This window comes from Adiantum capillus-veneris, chromosome 3, assembly GCF_014529385.1.
Source record: "Adiantum capillus-veneris isolate H3 chromosome 3, ASM1452938v2, whole genome shotgun sequence".
Classification (NCBI taxonomy): domain Eukaryota; kingdom Viridiplantae; phylum Streptophyta; class Polypodiopsida; order Polypodiales; family Pteridaceae; genus Adiantum; species Adiantum capillus-veneris.
The window spans coordinates 11,573,160-11,600,092 of NC_140933.1; the positions used below are offsets into that span (position 1 = coordinate 11,573,160).

The following is a 26,933-nucleotide window of genomic DNA, read 5'->3' on the forward strand; positions in this document are numbered from 1 at the left end:
TCTATGAAAAAACGCAAACGGACTTGGGAAATGGCTTCTATGCCTTCTAAAACCATCCGTAGACAATTAGGTAGCCTTTAGGCAATGTCAAGAGCGCGTATGGCAATCCGTAGGTCAAATGGATAGAAGAAACGCCAAATACACAAGCCGTAGGTCAAATCCGGTTACGTTTCTCTACGGAAAAACGCAAACGGACTTCGAAAATGGCTTCTATGCCTTCTGAAACCATCCGTAGACGATTAGGTAGTCTTTAGGCAATATCAAAAGCGCATATGGAAAGCCGTAGATCAAACGGATAGAAGAAATGCCAAATACACAAGCCGTAAGTCAAATCCGGTTGCGTTTTTCTACGGAAAAATGCAAAGGGACTTCGGAAATGGCTTCTATGGCTTTTGAAACCATCCGTAGACGATTAGGTAGTCTTTACGCAATGTCAAGAGCACGTATGGAAAGACGTAGGTCAAATGGATAGAAGAAACGCCAAATACACAAGCCGTAGGTCAAATCCGGTTGCGTGTTTCTACGAAAAAACGCAAACGAACTTCGAAAATGGCTTCTATCCATACCGAAACCATCCGTAGTTCATTAAGTAGTCTTAAAGCAATGTCAAGAGCGTGTATGGCAAGCCGTAGGTCAATGAGTTTGAATTAACGTCAACTACACAAGCCGTAGGATGTTGAAGAAACTATGGAACTAAAAGAGGCAAAGGGGTTTTGCACGCTACATACATTGCCATGTACACTTGGGAGTGCACGTATGTGTCTACCCTTATAAGATTTGACCAATAAACACGAGATTTTGACCTGGTGGTCCCGATCTCTGGACACCTCTGGACCGAGGTGTACGGAGATTGAGCAAGACTAGAGAATACGAGGTAGTTTACATTGTGAGGAGTATATATATTAAAACAACATTCATAATCATTGTAGATGGCAACGTCATCAACTAACATGGAGGAAAAGATTGCATGCTCTGCAAGTATCAAATCCTGCGCAAGCGTAGGATATGTAATGAGCATGTACACAAGTACGGAGAGTTTGCTAAAGAAACCGCACAGAATCTACGATACGACTCTTACAGAACAGGCATTGATTTTCACGACATAGCACCTACATCTGAGAGAGAGAGAAAAAGGATTATGCGTGAAGGTCCGACCAATATAGAGCCAAGGATGGAAGCAGAAAAGGACTTACAGACAGAAGACGACGGCATGGAGGAGATGCTGGATGACTTCTTCCAGACAAGCGAGGAGAACACTAACGAAGCAGCACCAGAAGCCGTGCGCCTATCTCCTGAAGACATGTTGAGGAAGTTGGCACGTCAACCAATTTAGGAAGTCGCCAAAATATCGACGCTTTGTACTTGTCTAGCGTTTTTGAATCTTTAGTCAGTGTACGGGTGGTCAGATGCAAGCGTCACTGCTTTGTTTAGGTACGTAATTTATAAAAGGCATTTTTCGATTGCAACGGTGACGTGCTTGGAGAGCTTTTTAATTTAATGTGGCTTAAACAAGTTGTTGCGGGAGAAACTTCTCCCGGCTGGCAATGAAATGCCCCCCTCCAGGCCAGACGCAAAGCAACTATTGACCTCAGTTGGCTTGGACTACAACAAGATTCATGCATGTCCAAATGATTGCATTCTTTTTCGCAATGAATTCGCAGATTGTCTATCGTGTCCTAAGTGCGGAGCAATGAGCTACAAACAAGATGCAGTTGGCGAGACAATGCCAACTAAAGTGTTGTGGCATTTCCCTATTATTCCTAGGATAAAAAGCATGTTTCGTTGTGGTTCCATTGCAAAGTTGATGCGGTGGCATTCTACGAATAGATCCACTGACGCAACATTTAGGGTGCCTGCTGATTCGAAGGCTTGGAGGCACATTGAAGATCTCGGACACATTTTAAGAGTGAACCACGCAATTTGCGTTTGGGCATGGCAATGGATGGAGTTAATCCATTTGGCTTGAGAAGCTCGTCACGGAGCACTTGGCATGTGTGCCTTATCAATTACAACCTCCCGCCGTGGCTTGCCATCAAGAAGGGTCATTTGATATTAAGCTTGATTGTACCTGGTAAGTTCAAGGCAAAAAACATGGATGTTTATCTAGCTCCACTAGTTGACGAGCTCCAGGAGTTATGGCATGGGATCGAACATAGGAGATGCGGTTGAACCACTAGGACAACAGCATGCAAGGATCCATGGACTTCTTATGTGGACTATGCATGATTGGCGATGATACGGAGAAGCTTCTGGTAATGGTTCTTGATTTACAAAATTCTCGCTATTCGCAAGTACTTTGCCTTGGCCTGATTCATGCTTTAATATATACAGGGCTAACAACGTCGGAATACAATGCATGTCCAATTTGTGGGCAGTCCTTGGATGTGCGCTATTCTGCCTCTCTTCAAAAGACAATTTATCAAGGCTACCACCGTTATCTTCCAGATGGCTATCACTTGTGCGAAGGTCAACTTGGTCGCATCGAATGTCGTCCCATGCATGTACAAGAGTGGCGTCGCCGATGGGAGCAACATGAGGGGCAACTTGTTCCAAGAATGAAACGTTTGTCCATTTTCCATATGTTGCCGTACTGGGGTGATCTACTAATTAACCATTTGCTGGATCCAATGCATATATTCAAGAATGTGGGAGAGCTCCTCTGGAAGACAATCATGGGAATGAAAGACAATCGAGCTTCACGAGATGATTTGCAGTCAGTTGGAAAGATGCCAGAGCTGTTGCCTTTCACCAATGCAGCTGGCCAAATAAAACTTCCAAGAGCGCCATGGGTATTGCTAAAAAAAGAAGAGCGACAAGTTAAAAGGGTGATTTTAGAGTTCAGGACGCCAACAGGATATATGCGATATCTCAAGACAGCATTCACCCGTGACGATCAACTATCAGGACTGAAATCGCACGACTTGCATAAGTTCTTGCAATTCATTCTTCCAATTGCGATCAAGGGGTGTTTAACGGAGGAAGTGCGGACCTGTATATACAAGATTTCAGAGCTAGTGCAGTGGATCTCTTCCAAGGAGATACAAGAGGAATCTATTGCAGTCGCAAGGGCTAACTCCATTGAGGCAGTTTGCATGATTGAGAAGTATCTACCCACGAGCTGTCTAACTATCCAAATGCACTTGCTCGTCCATGTAGTAGATGAGGTTGTAGTGGCAGGTACAGTTCACAGCCGTTGGATGTTCTTTCTAGAGCAGTTCATGAAAACACTTAAGGGTTTTGTTCGCCAAAAAGCGCGTCCAAAGGGGAGCATGGCAGAAGGATGGCTGGTGCAAGAGTCTCTTGTATTGATGAGCGAATTTCTATCTGTTTCTGACCCAGAAATGCCTCGACTGTGGAGCGATGAGGAGAATGCAAGATTGGTGGGAGAGGAGCCACAAAGGCAAGGGGTGCCGAAGAAAATGAACGATGCCATGCGAGAAAATATCATGAAGTTCTGTATACTAAATTCAGCACCGATGCAAAAATGGCTTGAAAGGTACGAAGAAGAGAAAGAGAGACGCAATAGGGAGCGACAGGATTTCAGGCGAAGCCGAACGACTAGAGGTTTACCCTTGTCAGACTATCTTGCTGCTCTACCTGAATTCCCTACAATGGCATGGTTGGACAAGACAGTGAGAGCAGCTCGATAGATCGGAGAACCCTTATCTCTAGAAGAGGAAGAGCTGGCTATTGGATGTGACTGGAAGTATCATACATACATGGCACTGTGGTCGCATGGAAAGCATTTCAGAACACAACAAATTGACAGCAGAAGAAACACGTTTGACAGTGGGGTAATGGTTAGTTTCATGCAAAAGAGCAGGGCTAGTGCCAGAGACACGAATAAGAGCACTAGCAACCTAGATTACTGTGGTCTGGTGTCAGATATCCTGAAAGTAAGCTTCAGGCGGTTTGAGATGTTTTTGTTGGATGTGAAGTGGTTGAAGGTGATTACTTCTGGTCGCAATGCAACGGTACGCAGAGATGGAAACAAACTTGTGCAAATAGATTCTACAAAGGTTTGGACAGATGCGAGCGACACATTTGCTCTCCCCGAACATTGCGAGCAAGTGGTCTTTGTACCGGACCCTCGAGAGTGACAGTGGTGGTTTGTGGTTCAGGTTGCTCCAAGAAATAAACAAGTATTTGAAGGGCAAGATCTCCTGGAGGAAAGTCAGTCAGACGACGTCCATACTACTGTGACATTAGATGAGATGGACGAAGGTATGGCAGAGGAAAATGGATTCTATGCCAGGGATGACGCAGACGAGCCAGAATTGACACTTGTAGATGAAGATGCAATGGATGAAGACAATCTGCCAGAACGAGTTGGGACAGAGTTATGTTTGCAATTAGAGATAGACGATGAAACGGTGCAAGATCTTATCAATGATGCCTCACTTGTCGAGGCCTAGTCCTGTAAGTGTTTGTTTGAAGACGTTGATTTAAAATTAAGCTTAAAGTTAATTTAAACAACTGTGTTTTGACGCTTTATTTTACTTTCTTTGTGCAGGACTTTAGTATGGCAGACCAGTTTCTAGATCCTGCTTCTATGAGTGCAGATGCATTCATGGGCTTCGTTACACGGATGACGTCTGCTCAGATGGCAGAGGCTTCTCAGTACTGGGTAGCCAGAGGCACAGGTACTACGTCTCCGGGCTTCACACCCGAGGGTCCGACGCTTAGGGGGGGGACACCTATGGGGGGGGACCCCTTTGGGGGAGGCACGCCTATGGGTATGACGCCTGCTTCTCCCATCACGGCCGCTTCAACACCTAGGGGTGGGGCAGAGGCGGGTACGTCCTCATCTCCGTAGCGCAGGCACACTCGTTGATCTCGGCGATTGTCAGGTGGAGGTGGTGGTTGCTGTGGAGGAGGGTCCACAGATGCTTCGACCCCTCCTCGCTCACGACCCCCGTCCTACCCAGACACACCTCTCAACACACCTCTTGGCACACCTCGGACACCTTGGGGGGCACACGATCCTAGTGCCTCCAAGCTCTATACTGTACGGCGAGATGGTTCTGTTGACATGGATAGAGTCGGGACTGAGATGAGACAGCGGATTCGCCAACTCGCGGAGCTACAATTTTCGACCAACATTCTGACGTCTTGGGATCAGTAGGAAAAGGACAAAGTCACTTACATAGTGGAGACCATCCTGAGAGAGTGCCAACCTGCTCCGGGTTCTGACGTTGTTCCGAGGAGCTCGATCAAGGGTGTTGCACGGGACACCATGAAACATCGACGAGATGCAGCTCGGAAGGCTTTCAGGACCGGCTCGACGAAGCCTTCGGGCATCCCACACGAGACGTGGCTTCAGATCAGGGAGGATGAGCGGACAGTGGCCACTCGGTTCAGACAGCAGCGTGAGGCTGCGTAGATACGACAGATGACCAGGGGGACATCTCATCTTGGCAGCGGAGGCTTCGACACCTTTCGCTATGAGTTTGTGAGTTTCTAATCCAATCTTAACTATGGCATTTTTTAAAACGCGATGAATCATGTATTCTTATTACTCTGATTTTTGTATAAACGCAGAATCTTGCGATGCATCGAGCCCCGACACGTCAGGAGGAGTCAGATGGATATCGCAAAGGTATCTATGAAGTATTGAATGATCTTGATGCTTCAGGAGAGCCTGTAGACTGGGCGGCCTTACAGTCTCGCTGATCGCTTGAGGTGAGACGTTAATATGTGTGAGTTGATTTAATTAAGTAAGTATATGTGAATACTAATTTTGTGAGTTGTCCTATGTGCAGGTTGTGACGTCTAGTCATCAATGGCCCGGATTTCATATATATTCTTTGTGAGACACAGACACACTTCTGTGTCTCCTTTTGTATAGACATATATATATGGTTATGATTATTGTTCAGACAGTTATTGTTTTCCTTATGGTTATGGTTATTGTCATTGTCATTGTATAGACATGGTTATTTCTCCTATTCTTGTATAGACATAGTTATGGTTCAGGTTTTGTTTATGGTTATGTTTAACTTTCTGGTTATGCTTATGGTTATTATTAATTTTGTTTCTGGTTATGATCAAAGTGGTTATATTGGTCGGTTATGGTTTTAAGTTATGGTTATGCTTTTAAGTTATGGTTATGGTTCGTTATGGTCATTGGCCTTAAATCTCATGTGAGATCCTACATGGATAGCATGTAGGAGGCGTATACATGATATATTTTTTTTGAAAAGTTTATGTAAAAACGAAGGGAACTTTGCCGAAATTTCTGCGGGAGCACGGTTGATTTTGGTGCTGCTCGCTTTCTTGGGCAGAGGGTAGGAAGTCTGGCTGTGGTGCCTGTGTCCATCTTTTCATTGGGCACAGGCCAGGCTACCTGCCCTCTGCCCAAGAAAATTTTTTTACTGTTATGGTCGTCGATATACGCGTCACTATACCCGTCTATACCAGCGTCGATATCCGCGTCGCTAATAAAGCCTTTCCACGCGTATATCGACGCTCTTTGCGACAGTTTCACAGGGACACATATATCGACGCATATACCGACGTTAAGCGTCGCTATATACGTCGATAACCCCCTTTTTTGTTGTAGTGTGTATCTTTATTCTGCAAACAATACTATGGATGATGGAGTTAATGGTTATATTGTCTTGTGGGTGACTACTTTGGGTCTATATCTAAGCTTGCAATTTCTTTCAAAGGTGAATCTGGGCTTATCTTGGATTCATTTAGGTTTACTCAATTATTGAAACACTCAATATGGTTGATGGGTGGCAGGGCATTCAATGTCCTGCCACCAAAAAAATTTCTCTCGGGCGTCGCTATGAGTGTCGCTATATAAGGCTCTGCAGCGTCACTATAAACGTCGCTATAGGTGGCCTATAAACATCGATATGATCGTCGCTATATAGCGACGTCCCGTATCGACGCTTTTAGCGGCGGTCTTAGCGACGCCAGGGAGTATAAAAACCCAATGTATTTCCGTCGCTAACAGCGTCACAAGTGCACACAACCTCTTGTAGTGGCAATTAAGGCTAGTAGCAACCAACCTCCTAAAATCTGCAACATCCTCAATTGAGCCTATATTCACAAAAGACAATGTAAATCAATGCCATGCACAACATTCCAGACGCCCTCTGAAACAAGGACATGCACCATCATGTAAGACCACATTGGGCAGTTGTCTCCATCCAGTTTGTCCTCAATACGTAAACAAGCGTTCCAAAGTGCAAAAAGCAATTAAGCATGGGTGGAACAGACCAGATTGGCTGGCCAAAGAAGATTGGAAGAATGCGAAGAAAGTAACGCGCGAGAATCCCGACAAGTGGAAGCAACAAAAGGAGGCAGCCAAAGTGCGAGTAAAGGCAGGAAGCTCGCACCACTTGGGGAGCGGCGGGTGGGTATCATTTGAGGCCGATTTTGTAAGTGTTTTCGCATTGCTCTTTAGGTTTGATAGTTTAGGGTTTAGGGGTTTTTAAATTCTAACATAATGGATTCTTTGTATGTTTTGATAGTGGTCGATGACAGGACGTGACCCCACACCGTACGAGCGTGACTACGCAAGCAGGAAGGGTTTAAACGCCCTGATGGACATTCTGAGTTCTCGCGACGGCATGGTTAGTATTAGGGTTTACTCTTTTTTATTTGTTGTATTGTTTTATAAATTATATGTTTATTCTTACATAAAGCTGTCTTATTGTTTTTTTTTGCAGAATGCGACAGATACGCCACTTGGATGCGATGAGACGTTTGATTAGACAACTTCAGTCTAGCCATAGCTAGATAGCATTAGTTTCCTTTTGTCATAGCATATGTATCATGAGATGACGTTTATACGTCTTTTTGTAACTATTGGAAAACCATGTATATTTTTTCAATAATGACAATGGTGTTGTAACTATTGCAGTTTCAAAGTTTAACAATCAAGTGATTTTGCCTATGATGTGTACAATTGTCATTGATTTACTTTCATCAATTTACTTTTGTCAGTTTTGTATCTTTTTTGTATCTTTATTTTGCAAACAATACTATGGATGATGGAGTTAATGGTTATATTGCCTTGTGGGTGACTACTTTGGGTCTATATCTAAACTTGCAATTTCTTTCACAGGTGAATATGAGATTATCTTGGATTCATTTAGGTTTGCTCAATTATTGAAACATTCAATATGGTTGATGGGTGCCAGGGCATTCAATGTCCTGCCACCAAAAACAAATTCTCTCGGGCGTCGCTATGAGCATCGCTATACAAGGCTCTGTAGCGTCGCTATAAACGTCGCCTATAGGTGGCCTGTAAACATCGCTATGATCGTCACTATAGGTGTCCCTATATAGCGACATCTCTAGCGATGCGTATAGCGACGCTCATAGCGACGTTCCCGTATCGACGCTTTTAGCGACACCGGGGAGTATAAAAACCCAATGTATTTTCGTCGCTAACAGCGTCACAAGTGCACACAACCTCTTGTAGTGGAAAATTAATGCTAGTAGCAACCAACCTCCTAAAATCTGCAAAATCCTTGTAGCGGCAAATTAATGCTAGTAGCAACCAACCTCCTAAAATCTGCAAAATCCTCAAATGAGCCTATATTCACAAAAGACAATGTAAATCAACGCCATGCACAACATCCTAGACGCCCTCTGAAACAAGGACATGCACCATCATGTAAGACCACATTGGGCAGTTGTCTCCATCCGATTTGTCCTCAATATGTAAACATCTTAAACACACCTTTGTTGTTGTCAGCCATGATGGGTGACTGCACCTGATGTGAAAATTGCACCCAAAGAGGAATGAAGTAGGAACAACACGTGCCATATAGCACAACCCAAAGACGAGTTTAAGAAGCCCATTCTACAAAAAACTGCACCGACAAAAAATTTGCACAAAAGGACAAAATTGCATGCGTGGTATTGCCTATAGTGGAAATGGAGGCAAAATGAGCCCGAATCAAAAATCTTTGCACATCAATTCTACAAGCTTTCCCACAGTATGATGAGTCAACATATTGATTCTTGCCAAAGCTCACAGAAAGCAAAGAACGTGAGCGAAGGAGTGTTGGCGACAGTACCAGGAGGAGGATGCAACGTGATTTGATACCAATTGTTGGAGTTAGGGTTGCAAGGATACACACACAGCTTAGAGAAGAAGAGGAGCTCAAGGTACACAACATGGAGTATATTGCTTAGTGCGCAAATAAGAAGATAAGTTAGTTGTAGAGTGATGGGTGTGTACACATGCACGAGGGAGAAAAAAACCTCCTAGTGATAGAAAAAGTGCCTTTGCGGTCCTAAGTGTGTTCACACACATCACTACCACATATATGGTAACACAAGGCTTTTATAAAAGTAAGAGAGATTAAGCACAACTTAGCAACTTCTTGATTTGGCTTTTTACATGCTTAGAGAGAGGTTGTCTAGAGAGATAAGTGAGTGGAAGAGAGAGAGAATCTCAATTAGCTTTAATACCAGTAAGAAGAGCAGGGAAACTGTGCCACTGAAACTCACCCTACCATACCCTTATATAGCCCCGAGCCTTGCCCTAGAACTGTTATGTTTAGGCACCCCTTTCCACAATGTACTCTCTAGCCCTAAGCCTTTAACCCGTAGGACGTAGCTCTTAGCCTTAGACTCTTAACCCTTGTCTTAATAATGCACTTTGCATGTTTTTGGGATTGGGAAACAATTTTGCTCTCTCTCTCTCTCTCTCTCTCTCTCTCTTTTGCTTTCTTGCTTAGTGCGTAGAGGGGCTAGCACACATGCAAGGTCTCCATATGATCTATTAAAAATTGGGCATATTTTTTATGTATGGGAGTATCACTCCCTCAGAAAATTATGCATGGATCCCAAGTTTGCTCTATAAAAAGCTCTGCAAGTGAGCGTTTGTTTCTTCTCTTGATTTTCTCCATGATGATTTGTGCCATACAAAGAATTTTGTTAGCACTTATCTTTATCACCCTAATGTGCCCTATAGTTCTTTCAATGGGTGCTTCTCATTCAAGTTAACAACACGACTGATAATCTTTGAGTTGCGGTTTGTGCTTTAAGCAAAGGCTTTCTAGGGTGTTGATTTTATAACCATTGTATATAACCCCCAAACTACTTGCAAGCACCTTCTATAAGAGTGGCCGCAGCTACTAGCCCCCGATCTAAGAGCTTCCCGGAGCTTCTATTGAGACGACCGAGATAGGGCCTTCTCCACCCACTTCCTAACCACGAAGCCTCCATTGGCATCAGGCAACTTTGACACCAAGGACTTGGTCCTGGGCGAAAGGAATTGTAGAAGGTTTTCTTAAGCGTACCCCACTCAGTAAAGTGACTCTCTGGAGAGACGAACCTTCTTACATGGTCGTCTCCGTCCTCAGTTGACAGACCCTTGAAGGTAGGAAACTTGACGTGAATCCTTGCCAAGGTGGTGTTGAGGTCAGCAGCCATGGTATTAGAGAGGGAGGTGGAGGGTGATGATGATGGTGAGGACAAAGTTGAGGCAATGTTGTTCGTTGGACGAAGATGGTGGGTGGCTGCGTCTGGAAGCGGTAGCGGAGGCGGTGTCGAGGGTGAATAAAGGTCCACCAGCCAAGTCCTCCAAGAAAGTCCAAGTCCATCGGCGTAGACCCCAAGAAGATCCAAAGTCAAAGGTGGTACTCTTTGTACTCTCTGTAGTGTGATGATAGGTAAGTCCTGTAGCCCTCCTACACACCCGTATCATTTGATGAAGGTACTACAAAGCACCAAATTTGACGTGCTGCATCTCTCAGCCAAGACCTATGAGACCATCACAAGTGGCTAAGTGGGTAGACTCAAAGTATAGAAGATCATGGGATCCATATGCCCTGTGTCGGCATTTAGGCAAGTTTTGAGAGCTGAAAAAATATTTAGTTACCACACACAGTACAAGGGATTTGGACTAAACTTGAGAGTGTTGCCTAAAGATGGTTCCAACCCCTCCGAACAGAGGATTACTCGGATATTGAAGAACTATTGTCTGAATTTGTCCAAGAATTTTCCAAGCGTGGTATAAAACACGACACAATCTCTCAAATCTTTTCCTTTAGGCAGAAAGAACATGAGAAAGTCAACGAAGCTGCACTAAGATTGAAGCAATATGTGGAAAGGTTTCCATCACGGGAAGTCCCTCAGCAGGATAGATTAGTGTTGCTTTTCATCAAAGAGCTAAGAGATATTCATCTCAAAAAGGATCTTCATTTGAAGAGTTGTGCTACACTCGCTCACAACATCCATTAACATGCCTAAATTGTGTCACCAACTACCAAGCTCCCTTCAGTTCAATCTCAAGCTTCAAAGCAAGGACCCACCACTTGTGATACCAATCAAAGCACATTGTTGGCGGATCGCCGCGATCGGATGAAGCGGTATAGCGAGAACTCGACCAACATAAATATTTCAATCCGAGGGCGTAGCTGACTCGACTAGGGCATGGAAACATCAGATACACTACCCTAAACAGTAATGTACTGAGGAGAGAGGTGTATCAACTCCAATACGTGGTATATCTGAGAAAACAGCGAGAACTTTCGTGCGAGCTAATCTGCATTCAAAGTGGTCGTAGAGGACTCAAACGAGCTCCAAACTTGATGAAACTTGAGATCCTAGATATTGAGACTATGGGGACCCCATCTGCGAAGTCAAATCTCAGTTCTGAAAACTATGACTTGCCGCAACTGGTGCCACCACCCCAAAAGTGACGATTGAGGGGTCGAATGGATCCTCCTAAGTCCTAGCTACCTCTGTCCAAGCTCATAAACACATTCAAAACCTCTAAACACCACCAAAAGCAAGACGAACACACGAGGTGACCTCGAGCTAAAATAACTCGATGTGACATCGACACACACTCAAACACGGTAACAAGCACATGTACACGGTGCCAAGAGCATGTAGAAGCAAGAAATGAAGTCTTATCTCATTCAAATACTTGTACAAGGAGATATGAGCGCGCAAGCCTAGGCCCCAATATTAGTCTAAGTGTTGTGTGTGTACAAAATGAGAGGATTTTGACTTATGAACCTAGGGTGGGTCATGCCAGATGACCAAAATCTAATCATTTACAAGTTTGAGAGTCATTCTAAGACCCCGTACCCATTAGGTAGTCATTTTAGAGCTATCTATGGAATCTTGGAAGATTTTGTCAAATTATGACGGTGAATGCGATTTCACCCCGTAAATGGCCGAAATCAACAGCGAAAAATATGATATCAAGTGGAATCGGGTCCTAGATGCCCGTATATCATGTTGATGCACCTCTTGATGTATTACGACACTTGATGAAGCATTAGTGCGCCTGTTGATGCAATATTGCGTCAACACTCCCCCCTCCTGCGCCTTGTCATCCTCGACAAGACCTTTGTTGGTCCGTCGGATTTTTGCTTTGTCTTTATGGTCGTCCAATTGTAGTCGCCATGTGGCCCTAGTTGGCCATCTTGGTGGTCTTTTGACTTTTTCGTCTACTGTTGTCCTTTACTTTTCTTGATTTGGGTGGTGTTGAGGCTTGTCATTGCTTTGTGCTTGAGTTGATTCTTGACTTTTGCAGCTTTGTTTGATGGCTTGCTCTGATTAGGTGCAATAATCTTTGAAGCACTTTTGTGCTATTGATTTTGTTGCACTCCATTTTTGTTTGATGGCTTGCTCTCATTAGGTGCAATAACCTTTGAAGCACTTTTGTGCTATTGATTTTGTTGCACTCCATTTTTTCTTTTGAGGCCTTTCCATTCTTGTGTTTGTGAATCAACTTGACTGGTGTTGTAGGGTGATTGACATCTTTGATTTTCTTGGTCCTTTGAAAGAAAGCAAAGTAACTGACTGCAGTTAATTTTCCACTTGGTTTGTTAAAAAGCAAAATCTCCGTCCTTCGCTTTTCTTGCATGGGTGCAAGCCCCCAGGAATCTTGCTTTCCACTTGTTTCTGTTCATTTTTGGTTGTCTGTTATTTTGTCTATCCGTCGTCGGGTTTTCTTGCATTTTTAGCAAGCCCTCAGGTTAGACTTTGACATGTTCTTTGCATTTTCAACTTCCATTTGCCATATTTCAGTGAATGTCCTTTCTTGGGCAGTCCTTTGTTTGAATCTTTTATTTGACTCTCTTTTGATTTGAAGCATGTGGCATTGAATTACCCTTGGTTCTAGTATTTTTCTTGATCGTCTCTATTCCAGATTGTCAAACAGTGGTGTGGCAGCAGTTGCGGTTGCTGACACAGTGTGAGATTTCAGACTTCTTCTCATGTTTGGTGTCTTCAGTGCCTTTTGGTCCTCTTTGTGGTGGAGTCATGTCGTTTGGACTTTAAAATTTTCACATATGGCCCAGACGTTTCTTCCAGACTCTGCCTTGTACTTTTTTGGGGTCATTTTTTACCTTTTTGCTTTTTCGTTGGCTTTAACCTCATTTGTGTACTCTAGGCTCCAAGAGGGTTCTCTCAACTACCATCATGCCTATGTGATTTTCCATTTTTCTAGTGGTTGGTAGTCTGGTATCAGCAATCGCGGTTGGTGACACTGTACCAGATTTGGACTCAGTTTTGGGTGAGGATGGCATATTTGAGACCCTAGTGACATCTGTTATCCTTTGGTACCAACCAGTCTTCAAAATTGATGAAGTGGCACCAACCACGGTTGGTGACACCTAGAGGATTTCCAAGATTTTTTCTCATATTTTGTATATCCTTCATCTGCTGGTCCTCCCTGAAGTGGTTTTTGCTCATTTGGAGCCTCCAGGTATGACCCAGAACGTTTTATGCGAACTCAAACTTGCACTATTCTGAGGTCTTTTTTCATTTGAGTGTCCTTTTGGCAATTTTGACTTCATTTTTGGGTTCTAGACTCCAAGAGGGTTCTCTAGACTACCCACTTGCCTACCTGATCTTGAGTTTTCCAATGTGAAGTAGTCAGGTGTCAACAATTACGGTTGGTGACACGTTGTCCAAATTTGGTGATCTTGACATATTTTGGTTTCCCATCACGTGTAGATCATTGTGACCATGTGCATTCACCTTGGAATTTTGAGTTTTGGTCACACCTTGAGTTTTTGGGTTGTCAAAAGTCTTATTTGGTTATGGTAACCCTCTATCTGGCTCCTAGTGGTCCAAATTTGTTGTGCACACCTCCTGGGGATTGGTATTGACCTGTGGAAGCTCCCTGTATGGTTCACCTGACAGAATTCACCAAGTGTCACTAACCGTGGTTGGTGACACCTGGGCCTTTTTTTATGAAAAGTGATTTGAGAGGGTGCCCCTTGTCTTGTAAGGCCCATATCCTGTTGCATTGGTGTCATTTGAGCTTCTCGTGGCTTGTGAGGCTCATTCATAAGCTTTTGGTCATATCCATTTGCAAATTGGCTGTATCTTTTTCCTTGGTCTTTTAGCTCTATGCACCCTTTGCCTTCTATGGTCTTTTATTTGTTGCCATTTTGACTGTCTTGGTGATTGAACTCTTTGCAGCAATTTGTCTTCCATCTCTTGTTGACACTTGCTTTTTCACTGGTGTGTTTGCTGTTTTTAGGTTTCCTTTTGGTTTGTTCTTGTGTTAGCATTCACTATTGTCATCTCTGGAACTTGATGAGCCTTCTTGTTGATAGATTTTTCTCCTCTCTTTGTCTTCTCTTGACTTTGGCTCTCTGGTTTGCTCTTGCATCATACTCCTTATGGATTTATCACTACGTTCAGCCGGACTTCTTTGTTGTCCATCTTTTGAAGCTTGATCTTGATATTTTTCATGCGTCTTCTAGGAGTACTCCTTGATATGCTTGCCTGTATCCATTTGGGATTTTGTGCTGCTTGGTGTTTTCTTGGAAAATTGAAAAGGAAAAGAAAAAGGAAAAGGAAATCTAAACAAAAATAAGAGAAAATCCTGGTATATACAATTGATTGCGATCAAAGTCTGGTCTATTTTTTGGAATCTTTTGTGGTCTTTTGACAAAACTCGATCTTGCTGATCTAAATATCTAAGAAACGATCAAATGAAATATACAGATTTATATACATGTAAGTAGGGTATAGTAATCCTCACTGACTTGAAACCCTCTTTGTAGTACTTAATGGGCATTATTATTATTTAGTCAAAAGGAATTAGCAATTAAGCGCAATAAAACGTAAGAAGCTTAAAACACAGTGGAAACATTGCCCGCTCATGTAAGCTTCTCTCTCTTCCTCTTCTTCTTTTCTGCTTTCTTTCTCTCTCTTTTTTTCTTTTTCTCTTACCTTTCTTTTTCTTTTTCTTCGCTCTTTTTTTTTTGAATTGAATGCTGACAACTCCCTCCTCTTGATTCTGAGTCTACCTAGACGAATATCCAAGCTTTAACCTCATAGCTTTTGTGGTATGGGGTTTCAGCAGTTGTCATGAGGTGAACAATCCTTGGATTTCACCTTCCAGAACCTTTGTGTCTCAACGGAATCTTTTGTTGGAGAGATCTCCTGCTTGGGTCTCTAGACTTGCTTGACGTTGGGTGTTGAGGTCACGTAGTTGTCCCGATTTAGTTGCTTGTTGGCGTTTAGAATCCAGATTTTCCAACAATCTGCTTGTGCTTGAACCAGCTTTTTCGGTACCCAGATTTGCTTGGATGGGGCTGCACTAGTCGTCTTTGGTTGTCTTGATGGTCGTTCCTTCTCCAAAGTGGATTTGTCTTGCTCATTCGGCTGCGTTGGCTGCCTTGGGATCCATTTGTATTTTTTATCCTTTTGTTCTTGAAGCACACTACCTTTGGCACCCTCACCCGTTTGTAAGATCCACTTTTCTTGAGAGGTTTTTGCTTCTTTCTCCGAGATTTGGATTTCTTTTCTTGAGATCTAGACGTTGAAGCCACAGTTTTTTGTTGTGAAGCTTGTTCTTTCTTGATCCAGATTCGCTCTTGACCAAGCTGACTCTTGGGTATCCAAATCTGACAATACTACCATGCATGGTTGATTTTCTCATTAGGAAAAATATGAACCCTCTAGGGGCCCTTTGGGATTAAGGTTAATTAGAGACCATCCAATAGGAAGAGGGTGGTGGACACACTCTATACCCTCAAAAAAGTAGGGGGACAAGGTAGCCTTACACCTCTTTATGGCCTCTTACCTAGTGAGAAGGTAAGGGAGGTGGCTAGGGGAAAGAGGGGGGGGGGGGGGGAGACCACTGTGACCTTTTTTCCTCCACTTTTTGGTCCGGATTTAAAAATACACTAAAAAATTCAAATTTTCAAAAAATTGAAATTTCAAGTTTTCCCTCTTTAAAAGGTCCTCAAACTTATTTCATGGTCAAAAAAGTATTTTTGACCTCCAAAAGTAAAAAATGTGCACTAAAAAATACAAAATTTTGATTTTTTTCAAAACAGTTCAAAACATCATTTTCCACCCTCCAAAGTCTTTCCAAACCTATTCTGTAGCTAAAAAGTGATTTTCTCTCTCTACAAACTCTTTTCTAAGCTCTCCATTGCTGCAACAACCACATGCACCCCCTATAGTGTAACACTATCTCTCTGCTAGCTTTCTCCCACCTCCACTGTAGCACCAAGCAAGCTCCTCCCCCATCTCTTCCCCTTGGCCACCACATAGTTTCACACCAAGCTAGCTCCTCTTCCTTCTCTCACCTCCATTACACCATGAAAAAAGATTCTACTCCTTCTAACCTCCATTACACCATGAAACAAGATTCTACTTCTTCTAATTTTATTCACTCACACTACATGGAAACCTCTACTCCCGAAAATGGAAAAAATATGAGCTCACATGACTTGAATACCACAACAATAGGAGGTGTGAATAGTGTGTGGGCTTTGCAAGGGTTCATCTCCAACATAAAGATAAAATGGTAAGAAAACTACCCTTGTAGCTTACATTCAGAGTTTAACATCATCTCCATCTTTAAGTTTATCATGCTGGAGAGAATAAACCTCTTTATGGGTTTCAATGTTTAGGCTTCATACCTCATAACACTGGGTGGTCCTATTTTGTTGATGGCTTTGGCGCGCCATCTATAGTTGTGTAGCATGTGATTGAGTCTCGCAATGCAAGTAAGTTGTGTTATCTATGGAGAATCATCAAAGATTTTTCTTATAATTTATTCTTTGTATAGTTGTCATTAGATTATCATTTTCTACTTTATAACTTTGTGCTCACATAATCTGTTGTTTACTTATAGAGTCAACTTCTTTTCAGAGGACATGAGCAAGCAACCATGTGCAAAGATGAAATCACTCTATTTTTGTTCCGTGAGGAACCTTTCACTACGATGTTAAAGGATTTTGATAAGAATAGTAGAATTTTTGTAGAATCTTGAACCAATAGGTACTCTCTAGGAGCTCTTAGAAAAGCCATCCATATAGTACTACTATTTTTCCTAGTGTCATAGACACACAAATACTCAAGTGTATATGAATCTCTAGATGAAGAAGACAAATACTTGTAAGAGAAGCCTAATAACAACAACATTGTCTCCATTTGTAATTATTTTCATGAGGCTGGATTCTTCTATAAATGCAATATAAATGTGTTTTTTTGTTAAATGGTGTCGCATTGAGTGAGAGTATTTAATTTAGATTACTGGACTTTCATACAGATTTGAGAATTATTGTTGAAATTTATGGATATTTTTATTTGCTTGTAAGATGTTTCAAGTCTCAAGTCTTAATAAAAAATTCAAGCAATATTTTGATTTCAGTTTAATCATTAAAGGTTATTCTTATTAAACTGGATTATAACCTTTGTCAAGATATCCTCATTTGGGGATGCTGAATATATATCATTAACAACGTTTCACAAGGTGAGAAAGCTAAATTCTTGCTTTCCAACATGTTATTGTTTCCATACTATGCCTATGCCAAGCTTGACTTAGATAAATGACAACTTGAGATGAAGTTGTCGATGTATAAGGGTGACTTATTATTGACTCTTGTTTCATCATACATATATTGTAAAGCCTTTGAGTTTCCACCTTTCTGAGTAGTGTTGACAAGTTATTGGTATCAAATCTTCTTAAATATCCCTATTCATAAGCTATTGGTAGCTATTTCTTTGGTATTGCTAAAGATGATACCAATAGCTATTCCCTTGTAAACTTAACTGTTAAATTGCGGATTTGAGTTTTACTATGTAGCTCATTTGGATAGAGAAAGTGTAACATAAATTATAGATACATGCATTATGAACATAGAAGATATGTACCAATCGAGCCTATATAAACTGCTAATAAAAAAACCTTTGGTTGGATACTATAACAATAGGGGTCACATGTGGTTTCAAATACCAAAGATATCACTACAACACTAAATGAAGATATCGACGCGCCTATATAGACGGCCATGCCTTTCCACGCGTATATCGACGACATTAGCGGGCGTCGCTATACACGTCGCAATGTGCATCGATATACGCGTGGAAAGGAGGAAAAGATTGCATGCTCGTGCACGCTCTGCAAGTATCAAATCTTGCTCAAGCGTAGGATATGTAATGAGCATGTGCACAAGTACGGAGAGTTTGCTAGAGAAACCGTACAGAATCTGCGATACGACTCCTACGGAACGGGCATTGATTTCCGCGACATAGCACCTACATCTGAGAGAGAGAGAAAAAAGATTATGCATGAAGGTCCGACCAATATAGAGCCACGGATGGAAGCAGAAAAGGGCTTACAGACAGAAGATGACGGCATCGAGGAGATGCTGGATGCCTTCTTCCAGACAAGTGAGGAGAACGCGAACGAAGTAGCACCAGAAGCCGTGCGCCTATCTCCTGAAGACATGTTGAGAAAGTTGGCACGTCAACCAATCTATGAAGGCGCCAAAATATATGTGCTTCGTACTTGTCTGGCGTTTTTGAATCTTCAGTCAGTGTACGGGTGGTCAGATGCAAGCGTCACTGCTTTGTTTAGGTACGTAATTTACAAAAGAGATTTTCCGATTGCAACGGTGATGTGCTCGGAGAGCTTTAATTTTAATTTAATGTGGCTTAAACAGGTTATTGCGGGAGCAACTTCTCCCGACTGGCAATGAAATGCCCCCCTCCAGGCCAGACGCAAAGCAACTTCTGACCTCAGTTGGCTTGGACTACAACAAGATTCATGCATGTCCAAATGATTGCATTCTTTTTCGCAATGAATTCGCAGATTGTTTGTCGTGTCCTAAGTGTGGAGCAATGCGCTACAAACAAGATGAAGTTGGCGAGACAGTGCCAACTAAAGTGTTGTGGCATTTCCCTATTATTCCTAGGATAAAAAGCATGTTTCGTTGTGGTTCCATTGCAAAGTTGATGCGGTGGCATTCTACGAATAGATCCACCGACGCAACATTTAGGGTGCCCGCTGATTTGAAGGCTTGGAGGCACATTGAAGATACGTGGCCACATTTTAACACTAGGTTGGTAACCTAACAGGACATAAAAGTGTCCTTTCAGGGTTTTGAAAAAAACCTCCAAAACCATAGTAGATCCACTCATTTTGTAAAATCCTTTCATGAGGTTATAGTTCAAGGCCTACTACACATGGAAAAAATAAGAAACTTGTAAAATTTCTCATCTTTTGGTCACACCAAGCCTCCAAAGTTGATGGACCAGTGCATTTTCATCAAAACAGTCATTTCTTACGTTTTGTTGCATAAAAATAAGATTAGGGATTTTTGTAAGACTTGAGATAAATTCCCTAGTTGACTTCAATGGGTTGGTGATCAGAACATATGATTGCTTCTCACTCACTATTTTTTGTTTTGCCAAAATAAATAGGTACAAAAAAGTTGAATTTTTACCATTCTGCAAACATATCATCAAAGTTTCTATAGCCACGCTCAATACAAATAATATATGCATGTTTTCTTAGTTCCCTATTATCCTTTGTGTTCATAAGGAGCCATGGAGCATGTCAAAAGAATAATACATCTCTTACCAAGGGGAATCTTGGGGACAAAGATGAAGTGTTAAATACAACAAACATGAAAAAACTGGGTTCAACATTATGAGTTGTAGAATCCCATAGAAACTATTCAATATCTAGCCAAATTTGATCCTTATGACTAGATATGGTTACTACCTACAAAATGCATGTAGTTGTCACAAGAAACAAACAATATTGAAAAAGCTATACTTGATATACTAGAATGTTTTGTTTTCTTCTATAATTGAAAAAATCAACCATCGTTGTGTACTATGCAAAGTAGGGTATTAGGTGCCCCAAAACTCAAGGAATGTTAGCTTTATGTTACAATATGAGACATACAAAATCAAAAATGCATTTGGATATCATGAAATCCACCAAAAAAATCATAGAAGAGCTAAAATTGGCTAGAAAACAAGATTTGACAATTTTTGTAATTTGGTCATAACTTACAACTTTAATATTTATTTCTCCCTAGAAGCATCAGGACATGTTGAGGACTACTAAAGATAGTTCTCTAGCATTATAGACCTCACAAACATGAATTCTAGAGTGGTATAGTTGCAAAAAGTTTAAAAAAGCAAAAAACTGGACCCGTTTTTTCACACAGTTTAGGTTGTGAAATGTTGTGCAAGGACAATGTTAAAGATGGAATTGATATTCCAAAAAAAAGTCGAGTTTTTTTCAGCTCATGAGACAACTTTCTAGATAGATAACACCACAAAATCCATTTTGAAACTCTTGACATAATTCAAGAAAAATGGTCACTTAACAGGACATAAAAGTGTCCTAGGACATAAAAGTGTCCCATTACCAACCTAGTGTTAAGAGTGAACCACGCAATTTGCGTTTGGGCATGGAAATGGATGGAGTCAATCCATTTGGCTTGAGAAGCTCGTCATGGAGCACTTGGCCTGTGTGCCTTATCAATTACAACCTCCCGCCATGGCTTGCTATCAAGAAGGGTCATTTGATTTTAAGCTTGATTGTACCTGGTAAGTTCAAAGCAAAAAACATGGATGTTTATCTAGCTCCACTAGTTGACGAGCGCCAGGAGTTATGGCATGGGATCGACATAGCAGATGCGGTTGAACCAGTAGGACAACAGCATGCAAGGATCCATGGACTTCTTATGTGGACTGTGCATGATTGGCCAGGATACAGAGAAGCTTCTGGTAATGGTTGGAAAGACAATTTATCAAGGCCACCACCGTTATCTTCCAGATGGCCATCACTTGCGCGAAGGCCAGCTTGGTCGCGTCGAATGTCGTCCTATGCATGTACAAGAGTGGCGTCGCCAATGGAGCGATGAGGAGGATGCAAGACTGGTGGGAGAGGAGCCGCAAGGGCAAGGGGTGCCGAAGAAACTGAACCTGGCCATGTGAGAAAAGATCATGAAGTTCTGTATACTAAATTCAGTGCCGATGCAAAAATGGCTTCGGGCATCCCACACGAGATGTGGCTGCAGATCAGGGAGGATGAGCGGACAGTGGCCACGCGGTTCAGATAGCAGCGTGAGGCTGCACAGGTACGACAGATGACTAGGGGGACATCTCATCTTGGCAGCAGTGGCTTCGACACCTTTCGCTATGAGTTTGTGAGTTTCTAATCCAATCTTAACTATGGCGTTTTTTAAAACGCGATGAATCATGTATTCTTATTACTTTGATTTTTGTATAAACGCAGAATCTTGCGATGCATCGAGCTCCATCATGCGAGGAGGAGTCAGATGGATATCGCAGAGGTATCTATGAAGTACTGAATGATCTTGAAGCTTCAGGAGAGCCTGTAGATTGGGAGGCCTTATAGTCTCGCTGATCGCTTGAGGTGAGATGTTAATATGTGTGAGTTGATTAAATTAAGTCAGTATATGTGAAGTAATATCAATACTAATTTTGTGAGTTGTCCTATGTGCAGGTTGCGACGCCTAGTCATTAGTGGACCAGATTTCATCTATATGCTTTGTGAGACACAGACACGCTTATGTACAAACAGTTAGTGTTCATACAGTTATTGTTTCTCTTATGGTTATGATTATTGTCATTGTCATTGTATAGACAATTATTGTTTCTCTTTCTGGTTATTGTTAATTTTGTTTATGATTATGGTTATCTGCATTATGGTTTTGATCAAAGTGGTTATAGCCGGTTATGGTTATACTTTTAAGTTATGGTTATGGTTCGTTATGGTTATGCTTTTAAGTTATGGTTATGGTTTGTTATGGTTATGCTTTTAAGTTATGGCTATGCTTTTCAGTTGGTACGGTTGTCTTTCATTGGCCTTAAATCTCATGTGAGATCCTACATGGATAGCATGTAGGAGGCGTATACATGATATGGTTTTTTTTTTAAAAGTTTATGTAAAAACAAAGGGAGCTCTGCCGAAATTTTTGCGCGCGGGAGCATGGTTGATATTTTGGTGTTGCTCGCTTTCTTGGGCAGAGGGCAGGAAGTCTGGCTATGGCTGTGTCCATCTTTTAACTGGGCACAGGCCAGGCTACCAGCCCTCTGTCCAAGAAAAAAATTTTCTGCTATGGTCGTCGCTATGCGCGTTGCTAATAACGACTGGTTTCATAGCGACGCGGATAGCGACGGGCCGCATCAATAGCTGCGTCGATAACACATTTTCTTTTTTGTAGTGTATGGCTGAACCAAAACATTCCAAAGAACACGAGGTGGACACAAGGAAGTAAAAATTGGCTCCTTGTTTGGTCAATCTCTAGTGTGAATGTTTAGTGCACAGGATTTGTGAGGCCTTTGACCTAGGGAGTTCACTAAAGTATATGTAACATAGCATACATGTTCAACATAAGGGATTTTGTATTCTTGTAAAGTTACAGAAACATGTGTAGATAAGGTCTATAAGGGGTACTTTTAATCCATTTTGGTGAACTCACGTGATATAGGAAAATTTTACATAGTGAATGTTCTAGACCTTTGAACACATAGAGAAAGGGACGGGGGGGGGGGGGGGGGGGGCTCTGATTACATCAAACGCTACACCTCTATCCCGTGGCCATGCATTAAAAAAGCCCCTATTTGTCATTATAAGACCCCAAGGGGGGAGCTCTTGCTCTGTGTACATCTATCTTACATTCTTTTCTCATACTTATACACAATAGTGTTACAAAATTTTTCCATGTAAAGGCTCCCAGGGCCCTCAACAAGAGTGGCCACAAGGGCGCACAAAATGGCCATCCAAAAGTCCCGGATGGCCATTTCGCACCTCCTTGCGGCCACTTTTTTTTTTTTAATTGTTGAACTCTTAGACCGTGATACAAAAAAAATCATATCTTGCTCGGATTCTCCAAAATTCAACGTGCAAGTTGGCAATTTCTTTAAAAATGATATAAAACAGACATTTCTTACTTTTTTCTTAATCTACGAGCTCCAACGAGCATTAAAACCATGGAATTTGAAAATACTCAAAGAACTAATGTTTTTTATTGTGTTAGGGACTGTATTTCCTACATACAATACTTTCCCAAAATCTTGCTCTAACACCTTCAAAGGCCCCAGGGAGTGAGCTCTTGGTCTCTATACATCTAGCTTACAGCCTTATCTCATACCTATACACAATAATTTTGCAAATTTTTGCTATGTAGAAGCTTCCAGGGCCCTCAACAAGAGTGGCCACAACTGCGCGCAAAATGGCCATCCAAAAGTCTCGGATGGCCATTTCGCGCGCCCTCGCGGCCACTTTTTTTTTTTTGTTGAACTTGTAGACTTTGATGAAAAAAAAAACATACCTTGCTCGGATTCTCTAAAAAACAACGTGCAAGTTGGCAATCTCTTAAAAAGTAATGTAAAACAGACATTTCTTACTTTTTCCTTAATCTACGAGCTCCAACGAGCATTAAAACCATGGAATTTTAAAATACTCAAAGAACTAGTGTTTTTTATTGTGTTAAGGACTGTATTTCATACATACAATACTTTCCCAAAATCTTACTCTAACACCTTCAAAGGCCCCAGGGGGTGAGCTCTTGCTCTCTTTACATCTAACTTACAGCCTTATCTCATACTTATACACAATAATTTTACAAATTATTGCCATGTAAAAGCTTCCAGGGCCCTCAACAAGAGTGGCCACAAGGGCGCGCAAAATGGCCATCCAAAAGTCCCGGATGGCCATTTCGCGCGCCCTTGTGGCCACTTTTTTTTTTTTTTTTTTGAACTTGTAGACTTTGATGCAAAAAACACATACCTTGCTCAGATTCTCTAAAAAACAACGTGCAAGTTGTCAATCTCTTTAAAAAATAATGTAAAACAAACATTTCTTACTTTTTCCTTAATCTACGGGCTCCAACGAGCATTAAAACCATGGAATCTGAAAAAACTCAAAGAACCAATGTTTTTTATTGTGTTAAGGACCGTATTTCCTACATACAAAACTTTCCCAAAATCCCGCCCTAACACCTTCAAAAGTGGCTTCCAAGGAGTGCCCTCGGTCAAAATTTGAAACTGAAGGAAAATAATCAGAATGAACTCCTAAACTCTGTACAAACTTTAAAATAACCAAGATTTCTTTCAAAAAAAGTTATTACTAAAAATTTGAAAATAGACTTCCCTTGAACTTCCCACGACGATAGAAATCAAAGGGTTTAAGGAGAGATGTGGCATCGAGGTTTATTCCATCAAAATCTCTTCTACTTTATCATGTCTTCTCATGTACAATCTTATCAAACAAAAACAAATTTACACTTTAAATGACTACAAATCTTTATTTAACTTATCAAACAATTTAAAATATGGTAGACCTAGAGTGCTCTTATACATTAACAAACAAAAAAGTCCAAATTTCTTCTCATTAACTTTGATAAACATGCATTTGTGAACAACTTCCAAGGAGTAGTGCGGTCATAGTTCTTACATCCATTCCATGATATGGCATGGTATGGGGTGACCTATCACATAAAAATATCTTTGGTAGGAGTGCCCTCATGTTAGGAAAAGGTGTGTTGCTGTTGATGAAAAGAAGTTGCATTGTCCTACTAGGGATCTCTCTATGTTAGCATAATGATTTTTGGTGTAGTGGGAGCCACATTGCCGTTGAGGAGAGCTTTTTGCCACCGTAAAAGCTTCATGTTATGCCAGTTCCTTGAGCCATTCTTTCAAACAACACCACTCAACTAGCATAGTAAGAGGTCACCTTGTAACAAAAACATGTATGAATTCAATATTTGCAAGCGGTATAATAAAGACACTTGTTAAGTATAAGTTGTACAAATGTGCAAGTATTTTCATCCAACTGGGAATAAAAAATCCTAAAATATACATTATGATGAGATTACCCACCTCTAATAATCATAGATTTGAAGCACCTACCTGCAAGATGTAATAAAGAAAACCGTTTTAGAGGAAAAGTGGTGACACTTGGCCTCTCTAACCTGCAACCTTTCACTATTTGTGCACAAAAGCAACCTTTGTGCCAAGCACTACAAAACAAGTAGAGGCAGCACCTTATACTTCAAAGTTTATGATAAGAAGAACACAACCAAAAGAAAGAAGTGTATTGTTACCTTGCACAAAGGGGTGTTTTATTCAAATATGTGATGGTATTGGCAAGATATTGAAGAACCATCAACATTCATCTCACCGACGGTACGACGTTCTTGGGATGACCTCTGCTCACCCTCAAGTGTGGCCTTCGGTGCAAACGCCACGGACAAGAAAACATGTATGCATACGATTTTTAATGTCCGTGAGCACCATGGTAGCTGTTGCGTGAGGAAGCAAAAGATGAAAAGAGAGAGGGGGGAGGGAGAGGGAGGAACATGGGAGGAGAGAAGGGGGCAGTGGGGGAGAGGGAGAGAGAGGGGAGGAGAAGGAGAGAAGGGGACAGGGAGGGAGAGGGAGGAACATGGGAGGAGAGAAGGGGGCAGTGGGGGAGAGGGGGAGAGAGAGGGGAGGAGGAGGAGAGAAGGGAGTAGGGAGGGAGAGGAGAGGGAGAAAGAAGGGAGGAGAAAGAGAGAACAAAGGGTTTTTTTTGGGGGGGGACTTTAAAAAAAAAAAAAAAATGGACTTTTAGTGCTTGTAGGTTTTAAAAAAGGTCAAAAAATGAATTTTTGATATGTATATATGTTGGGGGGAAGTTTTAAGTAAAAAATAAGTAAAAATAATTTTTTTGAAAAAAAGTCAAATTTTGGCTCTTAGTGACCCACGTTTTTGCTGATGTGGCCACACCTCTTTACTCCCTTCACTTTCAAAAAGCTAGAGAGAGAAGGTGACCTCCTAGGTCCACATCCTACATATGTCTAAAAAAAGGCTAGAAAAGCCTACTCAAAACTAGCTTCTTGAATGCCCTTGTCCCCTTAACCCTACACAACATTAGCCTTAATCCCTAAAAATTAGGATTCCTTACAAGGCCCATGCAAGGTCCATATTTCTCCTAATGCTTGGTGGCTTGTGTTGGTTGTTCCCTGGTAGAGGCTGTCTTGGTTGCCACTTGTGAAGTTGCATCTTGCTCTTTTTCTCGCAATTGTGCTACTGTCTTTTCCATGGGTTGTACTTCTTGTTGGGTCTTTGGTTGATTGACAAAATCAATTTTGTGCTTTCCCTTGAATGATTGAAAGTGTAGGCCATTCTATGACCAATCAACTTGAGCATTGTAAGCTCTCTGCCATGGTTGTCCTAAGAGTAGTTGATATTGCGTTTGGGTGTCTTGGACAATATAGAAGTGATGTATACACATGGTAGTACCTAGTTGTAAAGGAATTACAACTGATCCTATGATGTTTGCTTGATGGCCTATAAATCCTTATATATCCTCTTTTGTGGCTTGTAGCTCTACTTCAACAAGCTTGTTGTACATGATTAAGGAAATTACATTTCCTTGTGCTCATATATCTACCAATGCCAATGCTTGCATCTTGTTACAACTTGCTACTATTTGGATGATTGGATTGACACATTCTTCATCCCTGCTTGAAATGACCATCGTATTGATTTGCACGGCATCAATGTGCAGTAACCTCCTTTCAGCTGCCACCTGCTATTGTAGCTTCACCTGTTTTTGTGACTTAAAATCCTTCTTTACCCTCTCATCACTAAACAGATGAGATATCTCCTCTCCCTCAAATTTTACAATTGAATCAATACCAGTTTGTGATTTAGCA

General features: G+C 41.6%; 1 pseudogene; it reads left to right on the plus strand.

Moving 5' to 3' along the window:
- The first annotated feature begins 1,171 nt into the window (after positions 1 to 1,171).
- On the plus strand, positions 1,172 to 5,776 carry LOC147460500 (uncharacterized; annotated as a pseudogene).
- Positions 5,777 to 26,933: the final 21,157 nt, after the last annotated feature.